Here is a 14,125-nt window from a genome sequence, read left to right as displayed (position 1 = left end):
GCTACAGTTGCCAAGTCCTCAAGTCCTAGTCCTTAACAGACTACTCCAACGATCTGTGTAGGAGTGGCTGTGTGGTAAGTAGCTTGCTTACCAACCACATGGCTCCTGGTTCAGTCCCACTGCGTGGCAACTTGGGCAAGTGTCTTCTACTATAGCCTCAGGCCAACCAAAGCCTTGTGAGTGGATTTGGTAGATAGAAACTGAAAGAAGCCCGTCGTATATATATATATATATATATATATATATATATATATATATATATATATATGTGTGTGTGTGTGTATATGTTTGTGTGTGTCCCCCCAACATCGCTTGACAACTGATGCTGGTGTGTTAACGTCCCCGTAACTTAGCGGTTCGGCAAAAGAAACCGGTAGAATAAGTACTAGGCTTCCAAAGAATAAGTCCTGGGGTCGATTTGCTCGACTAAAGGCGGTGCCACAGTCAAATGACTGAAGCAAGTAAAAGAGTATGTAGATATATACATTATATAACTACACACACATACACTGATGAACAACATATGACCCTCAGGCGACCTGCACAAGTGATTTGTTTATAGTGATCAAATGTATATGCAGTACATTAACTCAGTCCCTCCAGCGACATTGTCTGTACAGGTACACAAGTGTGCCACCCGTCAAATGCTGAAATGCTCACAGAGTAATGTGAAACGAAGTGTTTTGCTCAAGAACACAACACGCCGCCCGGTCCAGGAATCGAACCCACGATCTAGCAATCGTGAGTGCAACACCCCACCCTAATCACTAAGCCACACACCCTCACACACTCAATGAGATACTGTTGTCTCACTAATGAAATGGTAGTAAAAAGCTTAGTCTTCATACTTACATAATCACGTTATCTAACGGCATCAATGCTATCAGCTGGTTATTGTTATCTAAAAAGCCTCCTCATAAATAGATTACAATAAGCGGCTTACATTATAAACTCACGTATACACACACACTTAGGTTTGTATATTATACATATATATTCATAATATATAGCACGTACACACATATAATGTGTGTGTGTTTCCGCGCGTTAGTGTAATTAAATTGCGTTATCCTTACGAGATGTATCACTGGGCAAATAAACTTTTTCGTGTCTCTCTCTCTTCCCACCCGTAATAATTTTCGAGAGATTTGTGAAATGAAAGTGTCGTATATTTCTTCCTACTCGCGCTTACAACTGAGTAGGTGGGGGGAGACAAATAGCTAAATTGTGTGTGTGTATTTGTATGTGTGTCTGTGTGTGTGAAAGAGAGAGAGAGAGAAAACTTTTTAATTCTTTAGTGGGGATAAATTTTTTTCCTTCAGAAGACCGGTGTTGGTAGGAAACTGCATACATTGTCGATCTAATCAGATTCTTTCCTCCATTATTTCATAAGCTGTAGTTGTTTAATCCTGCGCCGGTTGGTGAATGGAAGACTAACTCGGCTCTGGTAGGGTTTGAAATCACAGCTTTGAAGAACGAAATTAAATACGATAAAATCATTTGAATTCTTTCAGACTGTCGCTCCTTCGTTTCTGTCTGTCCATTATCAGCCAGCACCATCCTATTGTACATATTGTACGATATATTACCTGTTCTATAGAGATTGTTATTAACTACGGAGAAACCAGGATATTCACCAGTGTCGTCGTAGGTGACGATTTGTTTTCTGATTGCTTATTTACATTGTGTGATGGTTAATATCTTCGGCCGGTTGAGTGGAACGGACGTCTAAATTTGGTGAGTCCATCCCGATTAAAGTTGTTACCGTTACACACACACAACATCACCACCACAATGATAGAGTGAGGAGGAGGAGGAGGAGAGAGAAAGGAACTAAGAGAGAGCTAGAAAGAGACAGGCAGATAGTGACACATACATACATGCACATTGGTATTGTACATGGTCGTTATAATAACAGGCAAGTTTTGTTTTCTATTCGCTTGAAGTTGTAGCATATTTATATTAATTTAGTTTGTGCAATCGATGTCGAAAGCAGTTTAGTGAGATCTGTGTGTGAGTGTGTATGTGTAGTATTTTAAATAATTACATTCACACACCAACGTCGCATGTCAGTTGTGTGGTACTGTATATGGTTAAATCTACCCTACTGCGAACGTAAGAGGCACTCGGCACGAGTTTTTTGTCTTTTTGTTTCTTTTCTTTTATTCACGAATCTATATGTATGCAAAGGTATTATTCCACCTCACTTCTGCTTCAAAATAATTTCTTTTTAATCAGGCGAAGTCATCTGAACTCTAAGTTCACACATAGAGGTATTGTCTTTTAAAATACATGCAATGACGTACATAAAATGTTTTCATATCCTTCAGTAAGATAAAACTATATATATGTGTATGTGTGTACGTACACACACACACACATAATGTTAGTTTGTGTTTTTCTCTATGGATCTTTTACGGCATCCTGGGAGAAACAAAAGCACGTTTTCCTACCACCTGTGTTTTGTGCGTGTTGGAAATTTACCGCTTGTTTGAAAACTGTGTTTCAAGTTTGTCGTTTGTAGTAATGTTGTTGTGATCGCTCAGTTTCTTTTATAGTCAAAGGAACTAAACACACACATACACACGCTTGCGAGCCAACTAAAGAGATCCTACAGGATCCTATGACCTACTAGAAACAGCAACCACATTTTCCTCAAATCACACTACACCATCTACAAGAGATGAGTTATATTAGGCATTGAATAATATAGTCGTCCTTAATATATAAAGGGACGGGATGGCTACAACTGGAACACCTTTGATTATCGGCTTATTCAATTAAGGCTAGCCCGGACCTTTTAAACACACATATATCTGTGTGTGTATGTATATATATATATATATATATATATATATATATATATACACACACACACAGATATATATGTGTATAAAAGATATATATCTTACATTGAGTATTAGCAAAAATGAAAATGAAATTCTGAACGAGATAATTGACTTCTCTCTCTCATATACACCCACGTCACAACCTGCCGAAACTGAACAGCTGTTTTTTTTTTCTTTTTCAATTTCTCTGGCATATTATTATTATTATTATCATTATTATTATTCCTGCACATCCATGTATGCGTGCTTGCATAGGTTTCATTTACACCTCCGTTGGGTGACTTTATATCGTTTACGTTATGGAAATAAGATTATTGACAGTGGTGTTTGTCTGCTGTTTGGTTGCCCCCCCCCCCGCCTCCGCCAACACATACACATGTGTCCCACTGTAATTGCGATGTTGCATCTTACTCTCCTTGGCTGCATGTCGTATATGTTAAGTCCTACGTGCGCATTTGTGTGCATACTTGCGTATGTGTGTGTGTGTATAGTAAAAAAAAAAAGATTTGTAAATTGCTTTGTGTGTGGGTGTGTATATGTGTAAATGTTACCTATATACATCTATGAATGTATATGGTACAAATTTTATTAGTATATTTATATATATATATTCGTGGTTGTATGGCAAGAAGCTGGCTTCTAAACCACATGGTTCTAGGTTTCGTCCTGCTATGTGGAACCATGGGGGAGTGCCTTATAAGCCTCAGGCTGACCAAAACCTTGTCGTTAGATTTGGTAGACGGTAACTGAAAGAAGCTCTTTGTATGTATGTATATATATATATATATATATATATATATATATATATATATATATATATTTGTGTGACTTTGTCTCGCACCACAACTTGAGAACTGGTGTTAGTATGTTTACGTCCCTGTAACTTAACATTTTGGCTGTAAACATTGATAGAATACGTACCAGGCTTTTAAAAAAAGTGCTGAGGTCAATAAGATAAAAAAATCTTCAAGGTGGTGCCCCAGCATGACCACAGTCTAACAACTGAAACAAGTAAAAGGAAAAAGGGATATAATATTCGACTGCATGACACCTTGGGCAAGTTTCTTCTGCTATAGTCCCAGACCAACCAAACTATATATAAAAATATATAATTTGATAAGTGCAAATGCACGAAAATCTTGGCCTTTGAGTCACTCTGTTGCTTTTGTTAAATATTAATAATATATATATGTGTGTGTGTCTTTGTGTTTGCCCCCCCCCACTCTTTGACAACGATGTTGGTTTGTTTACTTCTTGTAACTTAGCAGTTCAGCAAAAAAAACTGATAGAATAAATTAAGTATTGGGGTCAATTCATTTGACTAAAACCCCACAAGGTGGTTCCCTAGTATGACTGTAGTCGAATGAATAAAACAAGAGTAAAAATATATAAATTTTAGGTGCAGTTATGGCTGTGTGAACCCAGAACCAACCACTTGGTTCTGGGTTCAGTCCCACTGCATGCCACCTTGGGCAAGTGTCTTCTGCTATAACCTCGGGCTGATCGAAGCCTTGTGAATGGATTTGGTCGAGGGAAATTGAAAAAAAGCTAATTATATACATATGTATGTGTCTTTGTGTTTGTTTCCTACCACTGTTGGTTTGTTTACATTCCTGTAACCTAACAGTTCAGCAAAAAAAGACTGACAGAATAAGTAGCAGGCTTAAAAATTTCTTCAAAGTGACGGTCTAATGATTGAAATAGATAAAAGATATCTGATTGTTATTTAGCCACATATATATATAAATCTTCCATTTAGTGAACTTTGAAGCTGAAAAATGTTCCACCTGTTGGATTTTCATGTTGTATGTATTATCAGTTTGCATCCAAAACCACATTATCCAATATATTCTTACTCTTTTAAAACAGTAGGGCAAGGTATAAAGATTTGGCTGCTATTACTAGTAAGTTGAATGATCACGTAAGCAGCTTTGTTTGAATATCTAGTTTTAATGTTTTGGAAAATTGGATGTTCTTGTTTTGAATTGATTCTTGTGTGTAAATATGTGTGTGTGTATGTATGTGTGTGTATATATATGTGTGTATATATATATATATATATATATATATATATATATGTATATATATATATGTGTGTGTGTGTATATGCACATATTTATGTATGTATATGTATAGGCATGTATATACATATATATAAATGTGTTTATGTATAAATATAATATATATATATATATATATACACATGTTTATGTATGTATATCTATATATATGTATGCTTATATATATATATATATATATGTCTATATATTCATGTTTATGTGTGTGTATATATATATATGTATATGCTTAGTAGGCCTCTGTTGGTCTTGAGAGACCATGGATTTGCACTCGAAGAAATTGTGTCAGCTGCTGATAGTGGTGCAACAACTGCTGTGGCTGTAGAGGCCTACATGGGAGTGGCAGTCACTCAGACAGTGACTGCATTTGAAGGAGCTCTCTGCCAGTGCTACTGGTTTTTCCTTTTGTCGAATACACTTTTCTTAAGTGGCAAGTTCCTGTTTCTCTAACCCTTGTTTCATCCCCTTTCGTAACATCTGTCTCCAGCCTGAGCGATCATTTATGACCTCTTCCCATCTCAGGATGCCCAGATCAACCAACTTCATATCTCTCTTGCAGACGTCCTTGAAACAAAGATGAGGTCATCCTTGTGCTCTTGTGCTGATGGCCAATTCCCCATACAGGACGTCTTTTGGAATCCTCCCATCTGGAGCAGGGTGGATATACTGGGTATCTTGGCATGGTTGAGGACTTCAGTGTTGGCGATTCAGTTGGTCCATTTGATATCCAAGATGTGTCTCAAATTACTAAGGTGGAAAGTGTTGAGATGCCCTTTCTGTCTAGAGTAGAGGCTCCATGTCTCACTGCCATAAAGTTGTGTACTGAGGACATCTTATAGACAGCAATCTTGGTGTTTGTGGCCAGTTCTCTGTTTTCCCAGACTCTCTTTGTGAGCCTGGAAATTGTGGAGGATGCTTGTCCAATTCACCTGCTGATCTGAGGCTCCAGGGAGAGGGCTTCAGTGATGGTAGAGCTGTGATAAATGAATTCATGGACTGCCTCCTGCTTGTAGTTGTTGATAGTGATGGTGGAGGGAGGGGTGCATGACACTTTGGCCCAGTATGTTGGTCTTCTTCAAACTGATAGTCTGGCTTTTGAGAGTTTGTCCGCATGGTGCTGCATTTGCTTCTCAGAGTGTGCTGTCAGTGCAGTGTCGTCCACAAACAGCATTTCTCTGATGAGTATCTGATGAACCCTGGATTTTGCTTCCAGCCTTGACAGACTAAACAGTTTACTGTCTGATCTGGTGTGAAGGTAGTCACCATCAGTTGATGATCCAAATGTGTGTTTCAGCATGGCTCTGAAGAAGATGCTAAACAGGATGGGGGCAAGCGCAGCCTTACTTCATGTCGCTACATATGTTGAATGCCTCTGAAGAAGAGCCATCAAACTGAATGATACTTTTCATATCCACATAAAATGACTGGACAATCCTGAGGAGTCTTGGAGGATAGCCAGTCTTGGCTAGGATTTTGAACAGGCCATCTCTACTAACTAGGTCAAAAGCCTTTGTGAGGTCAGTGAAGGTGACGGTGAGTGGTTGCCTTTGCTCTTCATACTTATTTTGTAGCTGTTGAAGAGAGATCATGTTGATGGTGGAGTGTTCTGAACTGGAACCACATTAAGGTTCAGAGTCTACCCTCTCAGTGATTTTCTGTAGTCTGTTTAGGACCATGCAGGCAAAGACTTTCCTGACGATGCTTAACAACGACATGCCTTGGTAATTGTTGCAGTTGCTTTTACCACTCTTGTTCTTATAGAAGGTGACAATATTGCAGTCTCTCCTGTCTTGCAGGAGGAGTCTCTCATGTTTTGGAGAGGAGGAGGAAAATGACATAAAGACTGGTTTGAGGCAAGTGTGAAAAAACTCATTTTGCCCATGGAGGAGAAGTGCACAGCCATGCCGAAGCACAAACACCAACCCATTAGGGCAATGCTGCAAGTATTGAGATCATTAAGGAACAACATGCAGAAGACAGTGAGATTCTGTGCAAATGACTACTGGTTACAATTATGTGAAGATATTGAACTGTTGTTTGATACAGCATTCACGGAATGTATGAGGATATCAAGAAAGCCATTGGACCAACCCAAAGCAAGATAGCTTCACTCAAACCTAGAATAGAGAAAGCCATCAGGGGTAAAAGAGAGCAGCTAAGGAGATGAGGGAGAACATCATTCCAAACTCTATGCTGAGGCAAACATCTCAGACAGCGTGCTAGACACCGTGGAACACCTACCTGTCATGGAGGGGCTGGACACACTGTCAACTGCTGAAGAACTGAGCAAAGCCATTGGTGGCTTGCCCACTGGAAAAGCACCGGGTTTGGATCCCACCAGAGATCATCAGGTGTGCAAGGAGAGTTGTGCTTCGCAGTCACAGCATATCTCCAGAGGTCTCTGTCGTTTGTCATTGCCTCTGTGAAGCTCAACGTTCGAAGGTCATGCTTGACCACCTCATTCCATGTCTTCCTGGGTCTACCTCTACCCCGGATTCCATCAACTGTTTGGAAGTGGCACTTCTTCACACAGCTCTCCTCATCCATCCTTAGTACATGACCATACCAGCGCAAACGTCTCTCTTGCACACCACATCCGATCCTTCTTATGTTCAACATTTCTCTCAGGCCGCTTACACTCTGTCATGTGTGCACACTGACATTACACATCCAGCAGATCATGCTAGCTTCATTTCTTTCAAGCCTATGCATGTCCTCTACAGTCATGGACTAGGTTTCACTGCCGTGAAGCATGGCAGTTCACACACATGCATCATACAATCTACCTTTCACTCTGAGTGAGAGGCCCTTTGTCACCAGCAGGGGAAGAAGCTTTCTAAATTTTGCCCAGGCTATTCTTATTATCGTGGTAAAACTCTCAGAGCATCCACCCCAACTACTAACTTGGTTACCTAGGTAGCAAAAGCTATCAACTACTTCTAGTTTCTCCTTCTGGAGTGTGACGGAATCTGTTTTCTGAGCATCTGTGGTGTTTATTGCCCCTGTGCATCGGCCGCACATGAAAGCTATCTTCCCGGTTAATTTTCCTTTGATGTTGCTGCACTTCTTATATGTTCATAGCTTACACTGGGTACATCTTATAGAGTTTCTACCTACACCTTTTCTACAGATTGAGCAGGGCCACCTACCTGAGTATGTGTGTGATGTGTTCACCTTCCTACTTACTAGAACTTAGGTCTTTGCTACATTGGCTCTAAGGCCTTTTGATTCTAAACCTTGCTTCTACACCTGAAATTTCTTCTCTAGTTCTGGTAGTGATTCTGCTATGAGGGCCAGGTCATCACCATAGAGGAGCTCCCAGGAGCAACTCATCTTGAATTCCTCTGTTATTGCCTGGAGGACTATGATGAATAAAAGGGGACAGAGGGCTGATCCTTAGTGGACCCCTACTTCTACCTGGAATTCTTCACTATACTCATTGCTGATCCTAACCTTACTAATGGCCTCTCTGTATAGGGCCTGTATGGCCCTTATTAACCTTTCGTCTATCCCCTGTTTCCGCATCGCCCACTAGATAAGGGATCGGGGGACCCTGTCAAAGGCTTTCTCCAAGTCCACAAAAGCTAAGTATAGCTAGGTATTTCTCCTGCAGTTGTCGAACCAGGAGTACAGCATCAGTGGTGCTTCTACCTGGCACAAAACCGAACTGCATCTCATCTAGGCAGATTCTCTCCCTAATTAGTTGGGCTATGACCCTCTCAGTGACCTTCATTACCTGATCCAACATCTTGATACCCCTGTAGTTATTTCTATCTAGAGCATCACCTTTACCCTTGTAGCAGTTGACTATGGTGCTGCTGTGCCAGTCATTGGGCATGACTCCATCATGAACTACCTGGTTTACAATGCGGGTGACTAGGCCATAGCCCACACCACCAGATATTTTAAGCATCTTAGCAGTGATCCCTGATAGGCTGGGGGGTTTTCCTGGAAAAGCCAGGAAAAGAAATATGAATCAAATATTAAAATATCCACGAATATTAAAATTAAAATAGATATTAAGATGTTAACTGCTAGAAAATATAAAAACAATACTGTAAAATATAGAAAGAAACAAGATAAATATCAGAAAAATATGAGAAAATACATTATGAAAAAATATCAGGTTGCAGTATGTTAGGAACAATACTTATGTGTGGGATTGAAAATATTCCTATAGAGAGGTTAATGATAGACCCATATGGTGTGAATGATCAAATGATTACTGTCAGATAGAAGATAGAGCTGGGAGCATATGAGATTAGTCACCATATGTCGGAATAAGTTAAAGTGGGTTTATGTGAAAGAGTCAGGATGTCATGGATTAGTGTTAAAATTTCAAGGTATTAGGGTTTAATGTGAAAGGATTTAGGTACATCATGGGGAAGAAGGTGGGAAAAACAAACTAAGCTAATGAAAATGGTTGTTTAGTACTGGTGTTGTTTATGGCTTGTTGATTGGTTATATTATTCATATTTTTCATCTTACTAATGGTCTGGCTATCCATTCCACTATTATGTAATATTCACCTGCATCCATTACATGTGGGTTTCAGTGGTTTGGAGTGGTGACGAGTGGAGCATATGGCTCTGCTTACCTCAGGCATATAGGAGACTCTGTATAACCTGCCCCCACAAAGGCTTCATTGTAGTATTGGGCATTCTGCATAACAATCTTGCTACTGCTGATAGTCTAGATATCCCAGTAGATACGCTTTTGATAATAGACTTAATAACCACTCTTGAATAGTTTGAATTTCTATTCGCATATTGGAGGTTTTTGTTAGGCTTGTAGTTTTATTCTGTGCTAAGGTCTAGAGTACAACTAAAACATTAGTGATCCTAATGTTCCTATCAAAAGTTATAGATAATCCATTGTTCCTAAACAAAAAAATTATCTATATATATAGGATATATTAAAACAGGAGATTGGAAAACATTTTTGGTATTATTTGTTCACTATTAAACGTGTTTCATTTGTTAATAGAAGTTACAAAATTATACCTGTAGGAGAAATGTAAGATATTCTATTAGAAATCCTTCATTCTCTGTGTGAAGAATTTCTAATAGGAGATACCTTACTTGTTTTTCTTATATGTACCATTTTGTAACTTTTAACAAATGAAACGTGTTTAATAGTGACTGAATAATACCAAAACATTCTTTCCATCTCCTCTTTTGATATGTAATTATTCTGCAAAGAATATTTTCCAGTATTTTTCAACTCATGCATATCTCACAAAAATATCACATTGATATACAACATTGAAGTACTGGAATAAGCAGATGTGTTTCAAAAGGACACCAATTGAATTATAACCCTATCTACATTATATATATATAAATAATCATCATTGCTTAACGTCCACCTTCCATGCTAGCATGGGTATAAGTAGGGAATATTTGAATACAGGTGGTTGCTGAGCTTATCCCAAGGCCGTGCCAATTTTATCTATGAGAGTGTATTTATTTATCATCATCATTTAATGCCTGTATTCCATGCCAGCATGAGTTGGACAGTGTAACAGGATTTGACTCTCCTGAGGACAGTGTTGCTCTCCATTATCTGCCTTGCCTAGGTTTCTATGGTTGGTTGCCCTTCCTAATGCCAAGCATTTTACAGAATGTACTGGGCACATATTTTGTGACACCAGCACTACTGAGATCACCAAGCAATTTGCAAGACAAAACATTTTGGCTGAGTGGAGGTGCAGTATGGAGGGAGGTGGTTTTAGGCCGGGTGTAGAGAGGCTAATGTAGGAAGGAAGGATAGGAACAAGTGTCTACTTGTAGAGGAGATATATGGGCACTCCAGGAGGAAAGGGAGAAAGGATAGGGGAGAAGGTGATTAGAGAGTGAATAGGGGCAGAGATTCAAGGAAGGTTGGGTGGGTAGGTAGGTTTGTGAGAGTGTGAATAGGAAGCAACACAATAGAGTTGGGGATAAAAGTGAAAGCAGTGGATGATGAACATGGATGGTGTGGAAAATTGCAAGTCTCAGTTTGGGAGAATGTTATAGTGTGTTATGGAGGAGGAGGTGGTAGATAGTAATACATAAAAAAAGGTTGGGTGGAAAACAATAATGTTATAAAATTATAGATAGATGAAAAATAGGGGGATGAGGTGAAGTGTGGGTAGAGGGAAGATGCACAGTGACAGAGGTTATAGGTACATAGAGATGGATAAAGTGAGTTATAAAAAGGGGCACTAATGACAGATATGAGAGGGTTTTCAAAGGAAAGGTGCAATCGGTGGACATACATTGGTAAAGGATGATGGTGGAAGTGTGGTGACAGGGGAAGTGGTTCCAAGAAGAGGGATTACTGGTAGCACAAAAAGAGAGAAGGAATATGGCTAGTTCTGCTGTTATATAATTACAGCAGCTGATAAATAGTGCTGTAATTAGAGGAGTGAGGGATGGATGGGTGTTACAAAACTGAGTTGCTAGGAAGGCCTGATAGATATAGCATGGGTGGAGGTGCATAACATTGACAATATGCTTTTAGGACCTCATTTTTGTTGAGATGGATGGGTCTTTTTGAGCACAGTAAAGCACCATTCATCATGGTCCTTTGTCATTTGTTCCATGTGGCTCAACAACATGAGGCTGGATGTCACTACTTTATTCCACACCTTCCTTGGTCTTTCTCTTCCATGTGATCCATCTATGTTTAGTAATCAGCACGTTATACAGCTGTTCTCATCCACATACATCACATGACCATAGTAGCATAGTTTTTTTCTCTCTTGCACCCTACACCTAATGCCTCTTACACGCAGTTTTTCTCTCAATACATTTGCAATTTGTTGGACATACACACTGATGTTGTATGTCCAGAGCAGCATGCTAGCTTCATTTCTTTCTAGTCTTTGCATGTCCTTCTACACTTACTAGTATTACTAGTTATGATATACAGAGCAAATTTTGGAGAAATTAGGATAGATACAAGTTTACATCATTTGTTCCATTATGGTTTGGAACTCTGCATTGGATTTTCCAAGTGCTATTGGATGCTTAGCTACAACAGATTGCCAGGGAACACTTTAATGCATTGTTGCAGAAAACTAATGACATCACTTCTCTTTAACATAATGCATTCTCAGATGATCTGTTATGATTAAACATCCACTGCAGAGTTGCAAACAACCACCGTGGTGAAATGTGTGTAAGAACAAATGATAGAAACTGGTGTTTATTGTAATTTCTCCCATATCATCATCATCATCATCGTTTAACGTCCGCTTTCAATGCTGGCATGGGTTGGATGGTTTGACTGCACCAGGACCAATCTGGTCTGGCAAAGTTTCTACAGCTGGATGCCCTTCCTAACGCCACACTCCAAGAGTGCAGTGGGTGTTTTTTACGTGCACTGGCACGAGGGCCAGTCAGGTGGTTCTGGCAACGACCATGCTCAAAAGGTGTTTTTACGTGCTACCTGCATGGGAGCCGGTCCAGCAGCACTGGAAACGACCACGCTCGAATGTTGCTTTTCACGTGCCACCAGCACCTATGCCGGTAAAGCGACGCTGGTTATGATCATGCTTGAATAGTGCTTTTCATGTGTCACCAGCACGGGAGCCAATCTGTGGCCCTGGCAATGGTCATGCTCAGATGTGCTTTTAATGTTCCACTGGCATGAGTGCCAATAAAGCGGTAATGTCATTGGCCACGCCAGTGATTTTGGCTTGTTTACACTTGTCTCAATAGGTCTTCACAAGCAAAGTTCATTCTCCAATGAAAGGGGGATACTCATAAGTGGCCTGGTTACACCCCATGTTCTGATGTGCTTTTAATGTTCCACTAGCATGAGTACCAATCAGGTGGTACTGTCATCGGCCATGTCAGCAATTTTGATTTCACTTGCCTCAATAGGTCTTCACAAGCAAGGTTTATTGTCCAATGAATGAGGAGTATTCATAAATGGGTTGGTTACGCCCACTGGCATAGACCATGGGCTATGGTCTCACTTGGCTTGTCGGGTCTTCTCAAGCACAGCATGTCTCCAAAGGTCCCGGTCACTAGTCATTGTCTTGGTAAGGCCGAATGTTCAAATTATATATATATGTATATATATATATAATTATATATATATAATTATATATATATAATCTGTATATCTACAAAAGGCAGGATGTGTGTGTGAATGCAATTTATGCACGTCTACAAATTAGCACGCATGTCTCTCCCATTTTAGGAGGACATTCGTGACGATCTTAGCTGGGTTTTGTCTTATTTTACCCGAGGCACCCGCGGATAGTGGTAAAAATTGATTTTCAGCCATAACTTCTACCAATTTCAAAGTTTGCTTACATGAGTTAAGTCCCCTTCTTGCCATAGCAAAGTGAAAGTGTGTGTGTGAGGGAGAGAGAGTAAGTGACAGCATTCATCAAAAATAAAAACGTAAAATGTTTTTTTTCCTTAAACATGAGATATAGTTTTCAAATTTAGGATGTTTTTGAAAGACGCTATATTTTATAATCAGATTATATATACTTTCTCACACAACAATTAAAATGTATCTATTTTAAATCACTTATTTATCTATTTATCTATGAAAGGCAGGATATGTATGTGTGTACGTGAATGTAATTTATGCATGTCCACAAATTAGCACGCATGTCGCTCCAATTTTAGGACATTGGTCACGATCATGGCTGTGTTTTTGTCAACTTATTTTCCCTGAGGCACCCGCGAATAGTGGTAAAAATCGATTTTCAACCATAACTTCTACCAATTTCCATGTAAGTGAAATTCGTAAGTTTGCTTATATGAGTTAAATGAGTTAAGTCACCTGTCTAGCAAAGGTGAGAAAGAAAAACATAGTAAATTTTTAGATTAACACCCACACGACTTTCACTAAGAAAAAGAAAAAAAAAACTCAGATTTTTTGCGTGGAATCAAGTACCCTGACCTAATATGCTGCAAATCCCTTATTTTGGTTCGGAAAAAAGGGGGCTAGGGTGAGGGGGGACACCCCCATCCAGGAATCATTGGAAATTTTTTTTTTCTTTGAATGAATTCCTGTGACCTCCTAATGTGCTATAAAACCCTTTTTGGAGTCCAAAAAATGGGGTGGGGTGAGGTCGAAGCCTTGGAAATTTCACTCCTACCCCAATGATTTTTTTCACCCATAAAACTTTCACTAAGGAAAAAAATAAAAATTGGATTTTTTTATATATATATATATATTGATATATAT

General features: G+C 39.3%; 1 protein-coding gene across 5 annotated transcripts in view; it reads left to right on the top strand.

Moving 5' to 3' along the window:
- LOC106882043 (uncharacterized) overlaps window positions 1-14,125 on the top strand; it is a 68,455-nt gene that overhangs the window by 21,922 nt on the left and 32,408 nt on the right. For 2 of the 5 annotated variants that reach the window (XM_089354009.1, XM_089354007.1), the window contains exon 1: window positions 1,793-1,918. The exons of 2 other annotated variants lie outside the window; for them this stretch is intronic. The gene's annotated coding sequence lies outside the window, so the exon portion shown is untranslated. Of the gene's footprint in view, window positions 1-1,298; window positions 1,738-1,792; window positions 1,919-14,125 lie in introns of those variants that run through there. One more of the 5 variants, XM_089354008.1, reaches the window with a different exon arrangement.

The sequence above is a fragment of the Octopus bimaculoides genome, chromosome 6 (assembly GCF_046866305.1).
Source record: "Octopus bimaculoides isolate indiv1 chromosome 6, ASM4686630v1, whole genome shotgun sequence".
Classification (NCBI taxonomy): domain Eukaryota; kingdom Metazoa; phylum Mollusca; class Cephalopoda; order Octopoda; family Octopodidae; genus Octopus; species Octopus bimaculoides.
This window is presented reverse-complemented; position numbering and strand designations above follow the sequence as displayed.